The sequence below is a fragment of the Haemorhous mexicanus genome, chromosome 9, assembly GCF_027477595.1.
Source record: "Haemorhous mexicanus isolate bHaeMex1 chromosome 9, bHaeMex1.pri, whole genome shotgun sequence".
NCBI lineage: Eukaryota > Metazoa > Chordata > Aves > Passeriformes > Fringillidae > Haemorhous > Haemorhous mexicanus.
Window position 1 is genome coordinate 4,081,075 of NC_082349.1, and position 23,231 is coordinate 4,104,305.

Consider the following 23,231-nt stretch of genomic DNA (forward strand, 5'->3'; position numbering starts at 1 on the left):
CTTGGGATCAAGCAGATGGAAAGGAGTTTAACCCCAAAACACTTCCAGCTAGAGTTCTTCCTTATACATCATAATCCTCTTATGCCTCCACCTATTTCTTATCTCACTCAGTGGTTGAATATTTTGTTTGCAAAGCTTGCATGTGGGCTTCATCTATATTGCACACTCTGTGTTCAGTGCATGCTGTGTGTCTTTCCATGCTGGGGTTGTGTCCTTCCCAGGCTGCACGTCCTTATCCCTGCAACATCACAGAGCCTTGGACAGACCTTGGTTTGAACTTGGACAGCTCCCTCTGCTTTTTATTGCTCAGCAGGCTCAGGGAGTGTTTGGACAACACATGGTGGTGTTCTTGGGGCTGTCCTGTCCAGGGCCAGGAGTTGGACTTGATGATCCTGTGGGTCCCTTCCAGCTCAGGGATGATTTTATTATTAGAGTTTATTCTTAAGACCTTCATAGAAATGTTCTTACCTATGCCAGGATTCACCCAAAGAAATGATTGGGGCTTTTTTTTCTTCCTTGTTTCCAATAACCTGTTTGCAGCATGTTCTTCCTTGTGTGCACAAGACTTTTTGGTGTCGAGGGCTCACTGGTGATCCCAGGTTCATCCAGCACCAGCTGGAATAAATAACTGCTCTGTGCAATCCAACCAAATGGAGGGGGTAGGATGTTCTGGCAGAAATGAGACTGTATCTGTAAATTACCTTGCAAACCACATCTGAAAGGTGCTAAAGAAGCACCCCTACAGGGATTACTAATGCATGGAAATGAAATGAAATTTTGGCTGCTAAATAACTAAACAAAACCCAAAGACAGATATTAAAGCCATTTTGGAAAGGCTATAAATCAGTTGCAGGCTATAGGCTGGAACAGAGTGAGGAAGTGCTGGAAACACATCTGTCATCTGGGAAGCTGTACAGTCTTGTTTCCTGGCTGCAGAGGGAGAAGCTTTGATCACAGCTCTCTCTGAAGCACTAATTTCTTAAAAGCTGACTTAAAAGCCAGCATAAAGTTTAAAAAAGAATGGGAGTTTATTACTTTGAAATCTTGTTTTAAATGTTGGTTTTCTTTCTTTCTTAGTAACATGCATTTTAATAAAAGTAACTTATGGCCCGTAGGATTTTGATTCCATAAGTTGATTTCATCCTTTTCTTCTTGCTTACCTGTCAACCTCATTCCATCAACTCTTTAATGTAATATTTCTTTCATTAGTGAGTAGTGACTAACACTGGGGAACTGGAACTGCTGGGGTTGGGTTATGTAGTGCTGTAAATCAGGTCAAAACAGTACTTGGATACATAAAAGAAATTCTGCTTGTCAGGTGGGTATTTACCCTGATGCTTTAATTCAGGTCAGTGGTAAGCTTTTAAGGTAATCTCTCATTCACTGCACTGGGGTTCTTGGAGTGCACAAAGTGGATTTCTACAGCATGAAATGAAGTCAGAAGAGACACTCCAGGAGTTCACCTAATCTGTCTGCTAATGGACACTTAGCCCACTTAAACCCAGCCTGGGCTAGTCTGAAATAGCTGCCCCAAAATTCAGGGCCCACAGCTGTTAGTTCAGTTACTGCTCTTGGCTTGGTGGGGAACATCAGGCTGGGAAAGAACAACCTGGTGGCTTAACTAAGCTACAAACACATGAAACAAACTGAAAAAAAACCACTTGCATTCATTAGGGTTTGTTCATCCAGAGTTTGAATGTTGGTTGGCTCTGACAGTGTGTGTTGGGATAAGGAAATGAATGTTTGAAATAGTGACCTCCTCCTCAGTAGAAGAATGGAATAACCAGAGATGCTCTGTGGAGAAGGGCAGTGATGCACAGTGGTGTTAAACAAAACTGCTTGGATTGGTCCTGGGAGATCAGGAAGGGTTTAAGGGAAAAACCAACCCTGTGTGGGTTGGGTTTGTGTCCAACACTTTCAGGTTTGGCTGTTGGGTCTGTGTTTTGGTTTTTGATTTACCATCCTCAAATGACAAATGATGAGAGGTATTAGTATCTATTGTTTTGAGCTGAGATTTCTAAATCTGCAGAAGGAATTATCCCCTGGATATTGTCTCAGACTCAGGACAGTGTAACATTCTGGCTGATGTGTTAAGTGTTTCATCTCTTATCAGGATGTCACATCTACTGCAGCAAGCACATATCTTCTGGGTTTGATTCCATGTGAATCCCTGATAATGCTACAAGGGAATAAGTACAAGAGAACCTGTGTTAAGTGACATCTCATTTCTGCCTTTCACTTAGTTAAAGCCAATAATAGGCTGAAAAAGGAACAGATGTAAGCTCAGATATGCTGTGTAAGTACTTTCAGTGCTTATTCAGTGGTGCCAGGTGTGTGAATATGGGAAAGCTTGGGGAGATCTGAATAATATCCATGCAGGTCAGCTGCTATCATATCCTGATATCAGATCTCCAGAACAGCACTGGGAGCAGAACAAGGATAGAGCTTTTCTATCCTTGAAGACTTCAGAATTTCAGTCTTCCAGTGCTGATGCACCATTGGCACTTTGGGGTTTAGAATTTCCTTGTTTTGTGTGAAAAGTAGAAAAAACTCATCCAAACTCCCAGAGACTGGGAGCCTCCTCCCATTCCTGTCCCAGAACTGGGATAACAGAATTTATCTAGATGCAATTACTAATGTGAAAAGATTGTACCACTAAAAATACAGATCCATGCTTCAGAACAGGACCTGCTTTCCCACACCTTTCATTAAATGTTTCAGTGCTTTAAATACAGGCCTGAAGATACAGGCTGGGGGGTGAAATGCATGAAATTTTATTTGGGAAGTATTTTTTTTTCTTTTTTATTTTTTCCTTGAACAAAAGGGTCTAGGAAACCCTGAGAAAGGGGAACTGCTTTTCCCCTGAAGATTAGAGAAACCAGCACTTTTTAAAGCAATCCATCTTGCCATGCTGTAAGCCCCAGTGCCTATCAATGGAAAGGACTGGAACTGACAGAGTTGTATTTTAGGATGTGCTATTCCAATAGTCTGCCTGCTGTTACAGAAGCACAGACATGACCAGTGCTGAATCTTGCCCTTCTTTTTTAAAGACAGTTGAGGAGTGATTTTTCTGGGGCATATCTGAAGAATCTAAAATAGAGAAATTGTCACTGTATTGCCCTCGGAAAAATCAAATGCTCCTGGCTGGGAATTGCTTCTACAGAACCTTGGAATAGAGAACCTTTGAAGGTTGCTTCCAACATCCTAAATCCAAATTTGAAAAAAACCCAGAATCATTTGGTGACCCTTCCTGGGAGCCTCTTCCCCCTCCCTGAGAATTTTCCTTCTGCAGGTGTGGACATTAGAAACTACTGACTCTGTAGGAGCAAAATTTCTGTGCTGACCTGAAAATACAGCCTTGCTTATGATATTCAGGATTTCCTCATTTATCATAAATTCTAGGTGAGAGGTGCAGAACATCTGAACCTCTAGTCTGTCTGAACAGATCACTGGGATTTCTGAAAAGATGCTGAAATTCAGAATACATTGAGTTGACTTTACCCTGCTCCCCTGAGAACAGACACAAAGGCTGTGTTTGATGTGAAGAAGGCCCCTGCTCTGAGTTTGTCTTTAGGGCTTGCTTTCCAGTTGGATTGCTGCTAAATAGTCCTTCCTTCTTTTTGGTTCAGACCTGGGAGAGAGGCTTGTTGGTAAGTTTAGCAGTAGCTGTGTAAGCTTTATTTTTACTTAGCTGTGTTCTTTTGTTCTTATGGCTGTTGCAATCTCCTGCCATCTGGGGGCTTCTGGACCTGCTTCAATAAATCCTATTGGCTTTTCCTGTTGCTCTGAGGATTTCTGCAGAGGGAAGGGGAAGTGGATGGTTTATGCAGTGGGTTCCAGGCTGCTGAAGGAGCCTTAGACATATTTTACTTGTTTGTTCTTACGTAAAATTGTTGTGGTAAGCTGCCACAGATACAGCCAAGGAAGAAATTGGTAACCTTTTTTAATTGTCAAGCTGACACAAGGTGAAAGGGAGCTGCTATTCCCCTTCCTGCTTTTCCACAGCAGAGCAGTGCTGCTGACTTCTAGGAACATGTGTGTGTGCTCTTGGGTGGATCAAACTGCCAGGAACCATCCTTGAAAGTACCAAGTGGTGCCTGCTGAGAATGCCACCTTCCAGAGGTGCCAGCACCAGACACTGCAGTGCAGGGAGGTTTCCAGGAGAACCTCTTGTGTGTGCTGTGGTCATGAGCTTCTGGAAAATTCTTGCAGCAGAGGCATTTCTTGGAAAAGTCCCCTCTTTCCACTTACACGTTGCATTGTGCCTTTTGTAAAGTGCTTGCACTGTTCTTAGGAGTCCTTAGTTACAAATTTCTGTGTGAAGCCCCAGTGTTTTACACAGCAATTTTCTCTCCCAAGAGACTGTGAAATGACTCAGCCCAGCAGCCCTCTGTGATTCCAGCATCTGCATTAGGAGCTGGAGGATGTGTGTGATGCAACATTTCATTTTACTTCTTGTTTTATAGACTTGTTTTCACTTGGCACGTTACTCATCCCTCCCCCTCTGTAAACACACCACTGGTGTAGATTTCCTCAGACCAGCTTTTACTCTCTTTGCTCTTTTGCCCTGCTGATGGTCCTGCTCAAGTGTCCTGTGGCCTTATGGTCACCTTTGGCCTAGCTGGCACATGGTCATTGTATCAGCAATTCTCAGTTTCCAAATTGCCCTGTTTAATAATTGTGGTTTTGAGATTCAGCATTGTCAACTTTGACTGTTCCCTTGACCTCCTCATTTTCCTGGGAGGTTACTGGGAATAGCTGTATAATGGGAGAATATATTAAAAGAAATGCAAGTGGCATTTATTACTCCTCTGCCGAAGCTTCATTTGTAAATGCTGGTTAATGGGGATGTAGCTGCTGTCCAATGTGCTCTCAGTTAGCTGGTGCACTGCATGCCAAACAGATCTGTGCCTTTCCTGCTGCTCTGCAAAATAACTCACAGTTGCTCTCAGGAGTGAGAAACAAGCTGTCCTTACCCCTTTAGAGTAATAATCCATTCAGTATGCAGGTGGATTAGTTTGAGTGGTTGGGTTAAAGAAACCTTTTTGTAAGGAGAAATCACCCTACTAGGTACATAATTAGCTTCTGCTTTTGTTTTTAATGAGTTTAATCCCAGGGTTTAGTCTTTTGGGCTTTTAGGGGTTTTTTTAAACATAGGTATTCCAGGCATTCTCTGAGTGTTCTTGCAACCTCCTGATGTGGTGCTGATGCCCTCTTAGACAGCCACAAGTGATACACCTTCAGCTTCAGCAGGTCCACAAGAATGATAAACAGCAGCCAGGTGTACTGATTCCTACTGGGAATATTAACTGAATGGAAGTGAGTGTTCCACATCTGATGGCAAGGCCAGATCCCAGATCTGGAGCTCTCTGCTCAGCTTTATGCTTCTCTTTGGAGCAATTAATCATCTCATTGAGCTCTTGTTTCTTGTTTGGAAAAGCTACACTTTGCACAATTCTAACCAAGACAATTTCAGAAATCTTATTAGGAGCATCAGATTTGTGTCACCTTATATTTGGACCTCAAATATTACTTGAACATGTCTCCTTTTTTTTTTTTTTCCAGTTGCAGAGAAGCAGGTGATTGCAGAATTGAGCACCCCATGAAGATCTGTCTTCCATCAGTCTGTAAGTTCTTTAAGATGATCCTCTCTTGCTTACCCAGCACCTGCACAGGACAAGCAAAGGGACCCCAATCCGTTTGTCCTTTGTGTGTTCATGATCATCTGAGATCATCTACAACCAGGTTTCACTGTATGAGTAGGGCCAGAGAATCAATAATTGATCACAAGTCCAGAGACACCTGCCAATGGTCTATTTATAAATTCAGTGAAATCTTTGGGGATAAAAGACCTTTATACATGCAAATATTCACTTTTCTTCTACGTGGGGTAAAGCTGTTTCCACCTCAAAGGATGAAAATCCTGGGAGTGTTGGTGGAATTGAGCCCATCTTTTAATGATCCTCTCAGCAGAGTTGCCAGGCTGACATTTGATTATCTCTGAACAGCATTGTGCCACGTTACTCCCTCTCCCAAATGGATTGCTTACCCATGCCTTTAGCAACACCCTGACTGAATTAATTCAACTGTCCCTGGAGTGCTTCCAGCAGAGACAATTTACTGGTAACAACTAAGTAAAAGCTTCTCTTCCAGGATTTTAGCTCAGGATTTTAACTGGAGTGTTGTGCTCTTCCAGGGGCACATCATGGTGGCAGTAGTATCCTGGGCTGCACCCAAAGGGTGTGGAAAGGTCCAGGGAGGGGGCTCTGCTGCTCCACTCTGCTCTGGTGAGAGCCTACTTGGAGAGTTCCATCCACCTCTGGGTGCTCAGAATCACAGAATGACCAGGTTGGAAGAGACCTTCAAGATCATCGAGTCCAACCCAGCCCCAACACCTCAACAAACCCTGGCACCCAGTGCCACATCCAGGCTTTGTTAAACACACCCAGGGATGGGCACTCCACCACCTCCCCAGGCAGCCATTGCAGAACTTTATCACCTTTTCTGTAAAAAACTTTTTCCTAATATCCCACCTGTATTTCCCTTGGCACAGCTTGAGACTGTGTCCTCTGGTTCTGCAGCTTGGTTGCTGGGCTGTTTTTGTAAAGGTGGAGCAGCATTCCCACCTTCAAACTGTTGATCCCACCCTGTCCATGGCCCTAGAAGCGAGGGCTGGCTGGGCACTGGTGCTGCACAAAGACTGAGTATGGCTGTGGCTGGCTTAAACTCTTGTTTGCATTCAGGTAACTTCAGTGATCTCTTTGTTATTACTATCCTAAGCTCTGTCTCTGCCTATAAATAATATGACCTGAAGGCAGTGCACCTGTTGGGAAAACCTTCATTGTTTCACAAGGAGAGAGCCAGGAAAACAGCTTCTCCTCAGCACACATTTCCCTTCAAGAAGGCTGGGATTAGATCCAGATTTCAAACTTTATGCATAATGCTCCTGTCTGATTTGTCATTTGTATCTCTGCCATTTCTATTGGCAGAGCATCAGGTCTGAAAGAGCTTCTGACCCAATAAATGCATGAATTATTTAAGATGTGAGCTAATTTTCTTCAGGCATTGTAATAGATCAAAACATGATAGCAGCACAGAGGACTGTTTTCTGGAATTCCATTCAAGTATCCTTTAAACATTTTAAATATATTTGCATTATGGTCAATTAAAAGGAGCTGAAACAATGCTAATAGTGGATTTCTTATTACTAATGCTTTTAAAGTTCCTAGATTTGTGCTTTATGCTTGAGGGTAAAGCCCCACCTCTAACTAATGAGAGCTAAGAAGAAGCTTCCCTGTGGGCAGATTATTCCATAAGTGCTGCATGGCTGCTGGCTTGTCTCCCCAGCTCAGGAAGGGCTAACATCCTGCCAAAGTCTCCTCCAACGTCTTCTCTCAGGGCATTGTTTATTAATTCAGACAAAAACCTCTGAGAATAACGCAGAGCAAAGCTGCTCCTTGAACACCACAGCCTTTGTTCCATGCCCTCTGCTTTATCTCCTCTGCAGCTGTAGGGGAAAGCTCTTTAGTGCATGTTCATCTCAGTCTCTCCAGGTTTTTTTCAGCACCAACCATTCCCTTTCCATCTGGATCTCCAAACTGCAGGGCTGGTCTTGGCTGAAGTGGGCAGGGTCCTGGACAGGCAGCCCCTCCATCTGGGCTAAAACACCAATTTCAGTGCTTCTTTTTTAATTATCAGCCATAATAATGAAATGAATACAATAATGTGGGCATGGAATTGCTTCAGAGATGCTTCAGCAAAAGGAGGGATGTCTCTGTGTACCCAAAGCCTTGTTCAGAGCCATTGTCACCCGTGGCTGTGACAAATGCACTTGGTGGCCCAGCACCCCATGCCATGGGAGCAGCGTGGCTGCTCTTCCAACCCACAAATACAATGCCTAGAAACCTATTTTCATACCATTTTTTGAATGTATTGTTTGACATGCAGCTTGTCCCCAGCGAGGGTTCACATTTATAGCAGCTGCTCATTTCTAAAACTATAAAGAAAAAGAGTTCTAATTTAATTAAATAAATAATTAAATTTTTTAAGGGCTGCTTCAAATCTCTAACTGAAAAATCATTACAGACTGCACGTGATTTGGTTTAACACAAAAGGGACACTAAATAAATTTTTTCTAATATTTTTTAATTTTGGAAAACTTAAAAAAATCAGTAATTGGCTCTTTAATAGAGCTGAAACTGTTGATTTTTAACTGGATTTCAAAGCATGTTTTAATACAGAGAGCAATTCAAAAATTCTTGTGAGCAGCAGTTTTAGTAGCTGCCATAGCAACAAGTAGAGTATCCAAGCCCTTGCTCCCCTTTGGGGGCTGAAAATTCCTGGAAAGGACAAGATCTGCAGACATTTCGAGTGAGTTTTGCAAACACAACTTGCACTGGGACAATCCCTGCGAGGGCAATCCCAATTTTAACCTGGAAATCAGGGAGACATCAGGCATCCAGAGATGGCAGCACTAACTGAGAATAGCAGGGAAACTTGGAAAAATTAAATGTTATATGGGTTTTAATGCAATTTGTGTACTTTTCATGGAGCAATCTATATAATTTCTAGTATTTTCTGGTTTAGTTTTAATCTCTTTTATCTGTATGTTCTTGTCTCTTCTGTCTGTGCATTTTGGAAGGCTTCATCTCCATTCTGTCACCTGTGCCAAGAATTCAGGAGTTTTATCTTATTAATGCTGTCACTGCTGTGTTGGTCTGCCCTTACAATAGTGCAGGAAAGGCTGAGGGCAGAGCTCTGAACAAGCTGCACATTTGGAAAAGAGGAGAGTTGGAGATGTTCTGCTGCTTCTGTGACCTCTGAACTTCTTCAGGCTCCTGGAAGCCAAACAGAGCTGAATGTCAGAGCTGTCCTTATCTTAACAATAAGCCAAATCAGAACTCAAGATCTTAATTAACATTTCTACATTTCTAGTTACTTTTGTGAACACAATAGAGCTGATTATTACTGAAAGAAGTTAAATTAATCTGATAAATCAATGTGGCCAATGCAGATAAGTCTGGTGGAGCATTTTCAAGCTGCACCAGAATCTGTCAAAAAGAGTAATGAATGTATCAGATTTTCAAAAGCACACATTTTGGAGGCAGGGAGGAGTAAGATAAATGACACACACCAACTTCATTAATTTGCATGCTGGGTAACATGAGGCTGCAAATATGAAATTAAACTGGGTCTGCAGAAGCAACTTGAAGACAATAATGGAGAATGCAGAAACTGCTGTGACAACTCCAGAAACAGATGGCAAAGAAGGGGAAGGGATGTATGGGAGCCATGGTGTGACATTGGTGCTCCTTCAGATGTATCCAGCTTAATAATAATAATAATAATAATAATAATAATAATAATAGCCTTGCTGTGAATGAAATTCCCTCCCTATCTCATCCAAGCATGTTGGAGATCACTTGGTAGTAAATTCATCATAAACTGAGGAATTGCAAAGGCCTCAGCCTGTGGCTACTGCAGAAGGTTACAAAGTGAGCAAACAGGTCTGCTTCATGCTTGTAGCAAACACTGTCGTTTCCAGGGAAGGTTCTCACCACTTTAGGGGAAAACTTGGCATCTTATTCTTGTTGAGGATCATCTTTTCACCGTGCCAGGACTCTGCTAAAAGGTGGTTTTGGATGCCAGTGATACAGGAGTGGAAATGTGAGATAGGGTAGCTATGTTTATCAGAAAGTGGAAGTGATGAGTTCCCGCTCATAAAAAAGACATCTTTTCTCTTTCTTATGCATGAAGCCACAGAAGCAAAGAGAGATGGGTCATGTACACAGAAGTGCCAAAAAAATCCCCAAAAGAGCCTAGCCTGAAATTAAGAGGGAGAAGAGGGTATACCTGGTGCCAAGAAAAAGAAAAAAGGAAATTGCAAGGTATTAGAGGAAAGCTGGAGTTGCCCTCCCAACAAGCTCTGACTTGGGGGTTGCATCCCTGACCTCCACTAGCATCAAATGTCAGGCCAGAGTGGCCTTTTCAATATTCTCATAAGCCTTTCTGACATTAAAGGATGGCAGATAGGCTGGAAGGGACTTAAATTAACACAGGAGGTGCCATTTGCTCACAGAGTGCTGGCCCTGTGCATCATTTGGGGCAATATTTCAGATTCCCCCTGCTGGACCACACATCTCTCATCTCCTGCCCACAGCTGCCTCCTCCTCCATGGCCTGCAGGAGTGATTGTGTGATTTATAACAGATAAATGTGGTAGATTTGAATATTTGTGCAATTTTTATTCTTGGTCGATTTTGTGACCCCACAGACTCCCAGCTTCCAGTTGAACTTGGAGCAGGGAGTATCAGAAATCTCACAAGGGTCTCAAGACAGCCAGTCCAAAGCATTTGTGTTTGGACCAGATTAACATCCACATAAACTTTTGGGAATGCAGATCTCACTGTTCCCTTAGGATCCAAGCTTTGTGGAATATTCTAGTGATTTAGGACAATAAAAATATTTCAGAGGAATCTCAGGAACTTTTGCAATCCTCAGACTTGGATCTGAATGAGAAGAAACTGCATCCTCTGCAAGGCAAGCTCATGTTCCTCTCTCTGGAGTTAGAGGACAGGGAATGAGAACAGGTAACTTGTTTACAAGGTTTTCTTCTCTTTTAACTCTCTGAGCAATTTATGTCACCTTTTTTCATGGGAGATGCTGAGACAGACTTGCCAGCTCGAGTTAAAAGATAAAATAAAACAGATGAAGGGGGTGGAGGGGGGGAAGCGTTCCAGGTTTTTTTTTTTTTCAGTTCTGTACAATGATACAAAAAGTGGGTTATGAACTAAAATATTGAATCACAATTCTACAGGCAGTTTTATACTTAAATCATAGTCTTGTCAAGTCTGTGTTTGATATGGTTTAATTAATGCTTCCCTTATGTTGTGTTTGATTTTGATGTGTGTGTGATAGATTCCCACAACCTCAGGTGATCAAAACCAGGCATTTGTCAGTGTCAGAGCCTGTGCTGAAGCTCCATGCACACCCTGGACGAGGAAGGTGGCAGTGGGTTATTAGAGGAACATGAAGCAGCTATTAAGAAATCACCTGCAGTAAATGAAGCCAATCCTGTTTTCATTAGGCAGCACAGAAACCAGGATCAAATGAATTTGGCAAGAGAAGTCAAACTGAGTATGACATGCCCCGCAATGGCAGAGGGCTCTTCACAGCCTGTAGCTTTGCATTTGTTAGCAAGGTTTGCTCACTCTTCCAGTGCAAAACCCTCATTTTCAGCAATCACCAGCTGAAGGTCCTTGTTTTTAGTGAGACAATGTTTGCAAACACCTTTATTATTTGAGACAATCCAAAAGGAGGGAAAGGAGACGGAGCATGTAATTGTTCTCTTAGGGCTGGTGGTGGGATGCACAAGTAGTTAGGAAGGAAGCTCAGAAGTCTTGTGGTTGGGATTTGCTCACAGATGGAACTGGCAGTGACAGCAGAGCCTGGGATCAGCTTCAGCCAGCACTGGCTCTTTTTCTCCTGTTTCCCTGGGTAACCTCCTCAATCACTTAGGATGCACCATGGTATGTCACCTTCCGCTCCTGGCTCGCTCCTTGTGATGTTTCAAGCACCCTCAATGCTCTTAATTTCCTTAAGTGTTAAGGAAAGTAATACCTGGTATCTGTAAGGTAGTGCTTGATGGGATAAAGTGCTTTGATAAGCTCTTAATTATAAGGATTCTTAGAATTTGTTGACTTCCCTTCCCAGCAATAGTGGGATGTTTTTACCACCAGGCCTTCTCAGCACTGTCATTTGACATAATTCTGCTGATTTCCTTAACTTTCACTGATTTTTTTTTTTTTTTTGCAAGTCGATCACAATGATTGATTGACTGGGAAAATGGGTTTTATCATCCTTAGTCTTCAAATTGAATAGTTGTAGCAGTTGGATTAGGTTAATCCTGGCAGTATCCTCCTTTGGCTGATTTCTACTGCTAAACGGAGCCGCCCCTTCTGTCCCCCTCTGCTCCCCTGAGAATTAGGGGATTAAGAGAAGAGGTGCTTTAGCTTAGCCTTGATTGACACGTGGTTATGTAAATTGTGAAGGAAACCCTGAGATTCCTGCAATCCAGCTGGAGTATTGGAGATGTCTTCAACGTGAGAAGCAATACACAGTGAAAGCAAGGCCCCATTACAGGGAATTCATGATCTTGAGCCCATTTTCAACTCCTGAAATCTTTGTAACCTTGAGACCCATGTGCCCCCTGAGCAGCTGGAGGGAAAGGAGTGTCTTTTGAACAGGCAGGAGGCAGTAACTTGTGTGATGTGTCTGAATGTTAGATAAACTCTCTCATTTCCACACAGACATGGGAGGTGAAAGACAGAACAAAATGGCTCTGTCGTCTACCACGGGCTGCAAGGGAGGCTCAGTGTGTGATTAAATAATGAATAAAATAGCATTGCAAATTATAATGTTTTATTGTAAATAATTCCATTTGTTTACCCTACTATGGCATTGAAGTTCATCTCCCTTGGAGACTTCTCTGACTTTTGATGCTGTTTTGCTTTGCATATGGTTGATTCTTTTTTCTTTCCCTTGCTTTCCACAAAACCTTCATAAAGGTTCAGGAACTGACAGGACTAAGTGAATAATTCACAGCAAACAATTTTTGGATGAATTTAGCATCTTTATTTGCATCTGTAAAAAATAGCCCTACACACATTCTGTATGTTTTGCACTAATTTATTGTTAAATCAGTTTTAAGTATGAATTCCCCTCAAACCACCATCAATCCTTCTATTTTTATGAATAGAATATAAACTCTACTCTGGAAATAGCTGGGTTTAGAAATGAGTTTATTTGTGACTGGAGAAATTGCTTTTGTTTCCTGCATGGATGGCTACAGTATTGCTACTGGTACAAATATGTCCCAACATAATATTTGGCAATGTGAATCTCAATTTTTAAGTTCATTTTTTAAATTCATATTTAAACTACTCAAGTTTGATCTCTCAAATGCTTTAGGAAGCAAACACAAGGCAATCAAAACACATCTTCTGTGTTTTTCTCTAGAGAAATCATATGGAGGAATATATTTTAAGGAAAAAATAGTGCAATTACTATTAATATTATTAGCTTGACTTCTACCTTAGAGAGCAGTATTTTTTTTTTTTTTGGAGGTGACTGCTGCATAAAAATACAAAATTATTCTTTCAGAGGATGAAGGATGTGGGCATGTATATTGTGGTTTTAGATCCAGAGTAATGTTTACCCCTGAATATTAATTCAAAGATTGGAATTAAGTGCATGTAATGGATGTTCAGTGATGCAATGCATTTTAGTGGGAAGCATCTCAGAAATCCCTTTTAACTTACTGTAGGTATCTCTGTATGTATCTGTGTGAACCTGAAAGATGTAAAGCCAGGTCAAGGAATCTGATCTACCTCCAGAGAGTGCCACTGCTCTAACAGCAACTGCATCCTTACACCTGTCTGACAAAATTGGGGTAATGACACCTGAATGAAGTTCCATGAGATCCATGGATGGGAAGTGCTGGAGCAAAAACTTTGCAGTATAAAATTCAGACATTTATCTCTGCATAGAGACTCGTGGTATTCCTGGGCAGGTATTTGATTAAATACCGCTGTCGTGACTAAAACAGAGGCCTGAGGTTTCTGGTTTTTGATTTTTTTAGGTGCCATCAAAAGATGCATATCCTACCTGAGAAAGCCAGGAGTTTTGTGAAGCCATGAAAAATGAAGGAAAAGAAAATCCCCAAGTGGAGATGAAGGATGATGACAAGACAAATCAAACCTCTCTTTTGGGCAGAGACAAAAGTTTGTGAGTTTACATTGACCCTCACCTGGAACTTCTGTGTTTGGAAGTTTTGAAGGTTTGGGGGAGAACTGAAGTACACCAGTGAAGGTGGGTTTGGTTTCCTCGCAGGAATTTTGGGTTGAGTAGATGCCACAGACCTGAGCTGTTCTCAGACACATCTGATGGGGCTTTGAGCAGCCCGACCTAGGGAGAGACATCCCTGCCCATAGCAGGGGGTGGAATGAGGACATCTCCAAGGTCCCTTCCAACCCAAACCGTTCTGGGGCTCTCTGATTCTGTGAAGCTGTGTACTTCCTGCAGCTCAGATGCCTTTGGAATTCCTGGCTCGGGAGCCCTTCACATGGCATGGCAGGCAGTGTTTTGTTTCCAAGCCCAGAAGGAAGAGACTTGTGTAAAGAGCTGCTAATTTGCTCTGCTTTGAGTACACAAGCTGAAGCCTCCACACGCACAGAGACCTCAGTATCAACGTCAAGATGTGAAGGTAGAAGTAGTTTTTCCTTCGTGTTCCATTCCTGTATGAAACTTTCTAAGTAACAATTAAAGGAGGGCTCTGGGATGAGCTGAATAATGGTGAAACAAAGGCACCCGCAGCGTGCTGCCTGCTCCCCTGTTGTCTTAGAGCAGCGTCTGCTGTAGCTGCTGGGTACTGTGGCAGGGAAATCTCCTCCTCATTTCCATTTCAAACTCTGCCTGCTCTCAGATGAGGATAATCAGTCCCTCACTGCAGTTGTGCACTGCAGCATCTTCGCCTCCTGCTCCCTCTCCGGGGGCTTGCTCCTTCGCTGGCCCAGCTGTTTGTGGCTCTCTGCTTCCCAGCTGACTCCAAGGCACTGGAGCTCTGTGGGAGCTCTCCAGCGTGCTCACATTCACGGGCACTTATGGGGCTTTTCTGCTCACACATCTGCGCTTAAGGAACGGAAATTAATGTCACTTGCATAGAGATTTCTTTCAGTGATCTTTTGCAAGCATCCCCCCTGTACTGTATCTCTTTGTTTGGATGGGATCGCAGAGGAGGATTTGTACATCCATGCTCTTGGTGCATCATCAATGCCCTTTCTAAGAGAGCTGAGAGCATTCCCAAAGCCCAGGGAGTCAGTCATACCAAGAGCAAGCTCTTCAACCCAACTGATTGTCCTGTCTAATCTTTGGCAAGTAGTTTTGCTAAAAGCAGAGAAGAGTCTGTACAGGATTTGGAACCAAACCCCCATCTCTCACATCCCACTTGGCATTGGGATCAGAAGCCCACAGCTGTGGCTTTATTCATTGTTCTGTGAACCTGGCAGATCTACCAAACTCTGCTCTCCAAAATGAGGCAAGAAGACATCAAGAAGGAAACTGCTGGGGTCTAGACATCAGAGACACCATAACTTAACATCAGAAAGATGCAGGGCCTGAGATTTGACATGTGTTTTTGTCAAGAGTTGTATCCCTCACAGGGATGTGATGGGTGGGAACAGACTGTGGGTTCAGTGCTGTCTTAGAGGTCTGGTTCCTTTTGCCATCCTCACCCAAACCCCAGGAAAGAAAGTGAATGGAAGAAACTGAATGTTAGAAGGGCAGTCAGGGTACATCTCAATCACATAATCAATGGGATATTTGACGGCTTTAATCATCTTTTATCACCCACAAGTTAAGGGTAACAAAATGTCCCAGGCAGCCATTACCAAACAGCTCAGGGTTTGCATGGAAGAAGCCCATTAAGCAGGAAGAGCTGTTACTCCTGCAATAAATATGTGACACAAGAAAGCAGGTAAGAGACTGGGGCCAGAAGAAGTGGTTTAGTCAAATGTGTCAGGTCACAGTGACAAAAGGTTAACAGCCTGTCACATGGCACATGCCCACAGCCACCGAGTTTTGCAACTATTAACACCTCCCTCTGCCATGAGGTACAATAACCAGAGATGCCTTAATGATCTTACATATGAAGGAATATGTAAAGCAGCTTAAGTCTCATTCTCTAGCTATTACAAGCTTGATCTCCTAGAATTAGACAGAAACTTTAATCGCTGTCTCACTGCTGTGCTTTGTGAGCTCACACGTGAATTTCTTCCTTGCCAGGGATTAATGTTGCTGTTTGGTGACATCCCATTGAAAGAGTGGACAAGGAAGAGCAAGAAATATATCTGTGTATATATTACACAGACTGTAATTCTCCTTCCTGAGCACTGCCCAGCAGGCCAGGCACCTATTGACAGAGCTGGCTTAGGTCAGAGCTTGCCAGAGAAACACTTAACATCCATCTGAGAACAGCAAGGCAAGCTGGATCTACCGTGGCTATAAGCTGTCACTCAAAAGTATTTCTGCCTTCAAAGTCCATTTTCAAGCATCAGGAGCAGACACCTTCCTGCACAGAGGAGACGGCAGCCAGGAACGAACCTCTGTGGGATAGGCAGGCAGGATCCCAAGGAAGAGCAGACAGCATGGGAAGGAAGGGCGATGCCACATCCCGCTGGGCCAAGAACGCCTCTTGGTGCCTTCACTGGATGTGAGGGACCAACCTGCGCTGCCCCAGCGCACCTGAATGCCCCAGGTGCCGCCTGTTGTCTCATCACGGCTGGGCGGGGATGCCGCTGCCCACCTGGCCGCGGGCTCAGGTGTCCCGTTTCCCACGGGCAGCTGGTGGCCGCAGCGGAGCCATCACTTCACGGCCGGGGGGCTGCGGCCACTTCAGCGCTGGAAGGGCTTCCTCAGCTCCTCCGCAGGAGGGACGGGCAGCAGGCAGAGCCGGCAGCCGGGCGATGGTGAGAGGTGCTGCCGGGGCCGGTGGGCTTTTAGCGGGCGGGCAGCGGGTTGGAAACCGCGTCCCCTTAGAGGGGGCGAGTGGAGGGGGAAGGAGAACGAGTCTGGGGCTGGAGCTGCCGGAGGGGGGCCCGGAGCTCCGGAGGGGGGTCCCTGTCGGGCGCCGCCCCCTGCCCGCGGCCCGGGCGGGGCGGGGGGCTCCCGCTCGCCGCTATTGGGGGGATGCGGTAGCGCGGGGGCTGCGGGGGACCGGCGCTGCCGCCGCGGGCCCGGAGCCGCCTCCGCCCGCGCAGGCTCCGCGCCAGCAGCGCGCCGCAGCCAGCGAGGCACCGGGGCGCGCATCCCGCCCGCCGCCGAGGAGGAGGATGAGGAGGATGAGGATGAGCGGGGCGCTGCGGGGAGCGGCGCCGGCTGCAGGTAGGAGGAGGCGCGGGGAACCGCGGGGCTGCGCGGGGGGAGCCGCCCGCGGCCGCCCCATTCCCGCCGCTGCCGCCGTGCGCGGAGCGGGTCGCGGAGCTCGGCGGAGTTGAGCGCAAAGTTTTTCCGCCGGGAGGGAGGCGCTGGCGCGGCGGAGGCGGGGAGGGATGCTCGGGCGGCGCGGTGCCGCCTCGCCTGCCGGCCAGCGCTGCGCGGCTGGGACGTGCGAGCGGGGATGCGAGCGGCGGCTCGCCCGCAGGAGCGGCGCTTCGGGGCCGTGCGCGGGGATTTAACACTTCCACAGCCGGGCACCGGCAACTTAGAGCCCTAGTGAGCATCTCCGAGCCGTGCTGGGAATGAACGTGAGACACCGCTTCCTTTCTATTTGTGTGTGTGTCTGTGTGTGTGTGTGGATACTCTCGAGCCGGGTTTTCTCGCCATCCACCTCTGCGTGCCAGCCGGGAAGGGGCAACTTGAACCAGCTGTCCCCTGTTGGTTTAATATTTACAGCCCGAATAAATATTTTGTTGCCCTTCTACCTTTTTCTCGACGCCTTCTTGTAGTGTAGATGATTAATCAGGGAGGTTAGTGGCCAATTAGGCATAATCTTGTAGAAAAATAATTATGTGAGGATATATGGGGTTTGACTGTTGACGTGATACAGAATACACCCAGATCTTGGTAGCTGCTTCCCCGTGTGTGCAAATTCAGTGTGTTCTTGATTTTGAATGGAAATAAAAGTGTTATGACAAATATGTTACTTCTAGAGGAAGACTATTCTTTTCCTTGCCAGTGAAATATGTTGCAACTTCAAAGTAAAGTGTGCATGTCTGGGGAAATAGAGAGGGGTTTTCTTTTTCTGGTCAGTCACTAAATGTTTTTCTCCCTTTTAAATATGGTCTTTCTAGTGGTGCTGGTTGCTTTGAATGTTTGGTTTGCAGAATGAATTTCATTTCAGTGCCCTCGGAGTCTCAAGAGAAGAAGTGCACTGCTGTGTCTTCTGAGGCTGGTTATTTTAACAGATCTTGTTAAATAATACTATTATTAAATGATGGCAAATTGAAGCAAATGTGTTTTTCATTGCCCACAAGTTGTGTTTCTGAGCTAAATTTCTTTTTATGGCTGGAGAGGCTCTTGCACTGCAGTATTACAATACAGCCATATTAAAAAGGTCCTTGGAGCAAATAACCCTCTAATGCTGCAGCTATGTTTTCAGTGGACTTCAGTAGTTCTGTGGGAAGTGATTATGTTGGATTTAAGGAATCTGGGCTGAATTGATTGTGCTTTTTTAACTGTGGTCTTAAACTGCTTGTAGACGTTCATGTGAGTGGTAAATCTAAACCCAAAATGTAAAGAAGCAAAGCTCCAAACCCAAGGTTTTATTTGTGATTTTTTTTTTTTTTTTTTTTTTTTTTAGCAACAGGTTTTTCTGGTTTTTTGGTTTTTATTTTTTCCCTTTCCTTCTGGCCTTCTCCCTTCAACTGGCAGAGAGGTCTCCAGCTTTAATGCCTTTCCTTACCCAAGCAGAGTGCAGTGGTAGAGGATACCATCATTCTCCTCTGTGTATGGTTTACTCCATCTCTGGTGCTGCAAGGAATGAAGGCAAGTCAGACTAGAGATAAAAGGGAAAGAAGATTGCTGATGTTGATGGTGTTGGCAAATTGATTGATCAAGGTTTAATCTGAGGAACCCTACTAGGTTTCAGGTGGTTTCTTTGGGATGTCATGCTGAAATCACAGGTCAGCACCTATCCTTCAGTGATTTTGCACCAAATTCTCTGGTGTGTGCTTGGCAGGTGTGAAAAGCAGTCATGGAACTAAGCGTCTAATGTCAATATTTGGTGCTAAAAGATTAATTTTGAGGAAAAGACAAGCAGTTTGGTTACTTCTCTTTACTACAGCTCTTCATTACTGGTTTTTGTTTGCTCTAGTAAACAAACATATAGCTCTTGAAATTGAATTAAGTGTATAAACTGCTTGAACCAGAGAGGGGAGACAGACAAATAAAGAATTAAGCTATTGTGCCACTGACTGGCTGATCACAGCTTTGGCCTGATCGCTCAAGCAGGGCTCCAAGCAAGCTCTCCATGCCCAGCCCAGCACCCTTTTTTTCCTGGATAGGAGGATGGAAATACTGGGGGTGACTGTAGGATGATGTCTGCTTGACTGACAGACACTTATTGCAGAGTGGCACTGCTGCTCTGTAATTTTGCCTCTGAATTATTTTCTCCAGAGAACTGACAGAGAATTAAAATGTTTATGGTCAGGTTTTCAGAAGGGTTCCCCAGGATGCAGAGAGGAGGGTAGGGAAGTCCATCCATTTTTAGTTCTTACTAATGCCAAGCTTCTGTAGTTCCTGTAGTCATGCTAATTTTTATTGATTTTCATGGCAGTGGCTGTTTCAGAACACAGGAGTGGGAATGTTTCCACTCCACACAGGTAATCCTAGAAAGAAGTCAAAGTGGGAAGGAAGGAGTGGCTGAAAGAGATATTTCACTCCAGTCTATTCTTCATGAAACCAAGGCAATGGATGAACAGTTGTACACTTTTGAAATTCAGTTTCAGTGGGAGTACTAAACTTTCTATCCTTTGTTTGCTGTCAATGCTGTATAATCTTGACACAACTTATCATAAGGATGCAAACCCCAAAGTTCTCCAGCTCAAGCCCATTTCTCCACCGGATCAAAACCATGGGAGCAGAGGAGCCTGTGGTGGAGTATGAGTGTTGTTTCCCAGGTGGATGTCAGCTGTGTGCAAAAGGAGCTGAGCTGGAGTCAAGGCTGGTACCCAGAATGGCAGCAGGTGAAAAAAATTTGTCAGTGATTTCTGGGGATCAGCTCTGCCCTTATCAAACTCATGTGTGTGCTGCAGATCAGAAACATGCTCTGTGCTTCTTTAACCATCTGATGCTGACCTAAAAATCCCTTTGCAGACTCATCTGTGCTCATCAGGTGAGCCTCAGCCATGCTGGTGCCTGGTATTCACCCTTCTGAATTTCCTCACTCAATCCCATACCCTTCACTAGGCATGTTTGCTGCAGAAGCAGGATGCTCTTGGAGGTTTCCCATCCCCCTGTTCCATCTACACTTTGTCAAGGGAATTAAGCATGATGTTGCAGCCAGCTCAGTGTGGAGCTGACAAATAGTGACACCTCCTACAAGGGAAAAAGGAGGAGGGTTAGGATATTCAGGAGAAAATCCCAGAAGGAGTGTATTCCCTGTGTTGCCCATTTTTCTGACTGCAGCCTGTCTACAATTGCTCTCCCAGATTTTTAAGGATGTCCTTCTGCTTTCAGAGCTCTAAAGAAGGAATAAGTGGTGTGTTTGTGGGTTTATGCTTAACCAGAGATGCAGGAGCAGGCTGGAAGTGAAAACAAGCCAATCTCAACTGCTGCTAAGAGCTCTTGGAATTGGGAATGAGAAGTATTCTTTTGAGTAACCTGGATAGCAGGTGGAAATGACCCTATACACAGTGTCTATAAAACAGAGTGTTGGATAAAATGGTCCTATTACAGGAAGTGCAGAGGGCAAAAAACCTAAGCAGTCTTGACAATCATTTTGGGATTGTTCTGCAAGAAAATCAAAGGCTTGTCAGTTTTTGCTTTTATGCACATAAATCACCTTTGCTCCTCCTGTTTCATAAAATGCACTGGGTCAGGACTTTTCGTGCCTCTGCACTATTGTGAGTATTTACAGTAGAATACACATAGCACACAACAGGAGATTCATATTTCACAGCACTTTCATTTTTCATCAGTATGCCAACTTAAAGAACCTCCAACTTCCCTTTAAAATAGCATGAAGATTTGCAAGCCAGTTATAAGGAATGAGAATGCATTCTGATATTCCTCTTTTATAACCACAGATTGATGCATTCAACTGCCAACTCCTTTGATTCTTCCAACATTTAAACATGAGTGACTTAGTGGGAAAAAAATAAAAAACCACTATATGAATATTTACTCCTGTTTTAATGTAGCAGAGCCCTACTGAAGTCAAAGCAAGTGCAGCTGGTTCCTCAAGCTGAGGATATGGTCCAGAAAAGGACTTTCCTAATTGGCAGGAGGCTGCTTTGGTACCATTCCTTGCAGGGCAATATTTTAGGAAAAAAAAGGAAAAAAATCCTACTAACATCAGAGGGATTTCTCATTTGTAAAGTTTAATGCTCCTCAGTGAGAGGTGAGGGGATTACTCCAGCTCAGAGAGTGTTTTCCCTGACTAATATATCCAAAATGTATGTTGGGATTGCCCAGCACTGATAATTCACACACCTCTGGAGTGGAATCCAGCAGCCATTCCAGGCTGGAAACATTATGCAGGAGGGGTTTAGGGAAGAGAAATGAAGAAAAACTAATCCAATTGAAACTGCAAGGGGAATTTAGGAAGCAGAATGCAATTATCCGAGTTGGATATTGGCCAGGACATGTTAGTTAACATTTTCACTCTGGTGGGGATTTCCATGGGATCTTTAATGACGATGAATGGTCAGGGCTCTATTTTACATCTCATTTGAAAGCCTGAGCTTTCACTTCTTCATGAGGATGAAGTGAATGCTTTGCCTCCCTTCAAGATGAGTTGCTTTAGTCAATCTGCTTTCCTCCCACAGGGTCAGGGCTCTCTGGGCACACCTGCCTGGCAATTCCACTTGGTCATGGGTTTTCTACACCCTGAGCTGCTGAGTCAGAAGGAAATCCCAATTCTTAGCATTGCACATCAAAGCCCAATTCCAATTTAAGAGGTCTTCATGTGGAGAAGATTCCTTACAATTCAACTGGCCATGGCATAGAATCACAGAATGGTTTGGGTTGGGAGGGACCCTAAAGATCAACTCATTCCAACCTCCTGCCATGGGCATGATTCCCTCCTTCCCTAAGCACCAGGCTGCCAGGTTTCTTCTCTGTTTTGTGAGGACTAATGGATGGAGGAATCATCTGTCAATAGTAAATGTGATAAATCTTATTGAAACTGGCATTCCAGGAGAAAGGAGTGGATGCATAAAATATTTTCTTCTCTATAATCATGATTGTCCATTTAGTTATCTGAACTTGAATCCTTTCTGAAGCAAGCAAGCAAACAGGCAGTCCTTCTCTGTAAAAATTCAGTGTCTGGTTACAAATGTGTTTTTACATTAGTGCTTTTTGGTATTCAGGCATGAAAACAGTAGGATGGCAGTTTGCTTCTCGGGGGGAGAAGGGGCTTCCTCTTCCTTTGGAGGTTCAGGGATGACATTTTTGGTGTAATTCAGTCAAATATTGTTCTGGGAACTCAGAGGATTGCTCTGTGTCCATTGAATTACCTTTTAATCTGTTTATCAACATGCTTGGAGACTATCTTAGAGGTCATGAGGCAGTGGCAGATGCTGGGAGATAAAATTAGATATGCATCCAGACTTTACTGTATAATTTTGTTAACAAAAAGAGCAATGTCATAGTAGATACTTTCCCCCCTTCCCCCCCACCCCTTTCTTTTTCTAATGGAAAACCTGTCCTAAGATTTTGTTTTCCTGCAAGATCCAAAATAGGTAGGCTGTGCTTCTAACTCATACATGTCACTGATACTCATGTGCAACACAAATAATTAAAAGATTACAGGGTTAATACTCTCCTCGTAGCAAAGATTTTTGCTGTTTATATAGGAATTTCCCCAAAACTCTCATGGTAACATCAATGTCAATATTCTAAAATGCTCAAAATATTCATAATGTATCAAGTGATACATTTTGTATCCAAGGATTTTTCTTTCTATGTTTTTGTGTCTTTGTGGATGGTTTAGGTTGTTTTATGGTCTGTAGAATGATGGGTAAAGCCAATATCAACATCCACTTGTCCTGAATTTCTGGTTAGAATTAAAGAGCTGACCACTCTGACCTGCTGTGACACATTTCCTACAGAATTTGTGGGATTTCACAGGGGTGAGTGCTGGGGAGAGTCTCACCACTCTGTTACTGTCAGACTTGCTTTAACTTACAGGTGGATCTTATGCTCATCTCCTTTCAAGATGTGAACCAAAAGCCCAACTCTGGGCTTTCCAAGAATGTTCAGAACAAGTGGAATATAATGTTAGGGGTCAAAAGGAATCATGATCATTGTCCAAAAGCCTCAGAGGAAACCACTTTTTCTCTTCTTTTAAAATAACAATGCCTTTGGTGCAAGGCTTCTTAGATAGCTGTGCAAGGCTCACAAACAAAGTAAAGCTCATAAACAAAGGGAATTTGCTTAGGGACACCCCCAAATAAATAAAGTGCCCATTCCATCTGCCTCTTGTAGCTTGACCCACAAAATCACAACAAATGTTTC

General features: G+C 44.0%; 1 protein-coding gene across 2 annotated transcripts in view; it reads left to right on the forward strand.

Annotated features, from left to right (window-relative positions):
- The first annotated feature begins 17,163 nt into the window (after positions 1-17,163).
- The window catches only part of DAB1 (DAB adaptor protein 1), a 415,964-nt gene continuing 409,896 nt past the window's right edge, over positions 17,164-23,231 (forward strand). For both annotated transcript variants that reach the window (XM_059853705.1, XM_059853707.1), the window contains exon 1: positions 17,164-17,299. The gene's annotated coding sequence lies outside the window, so the exon portion shown is untranslated. The remainder of the gene's footprint in view (positions 17,300-23,231) is intronic.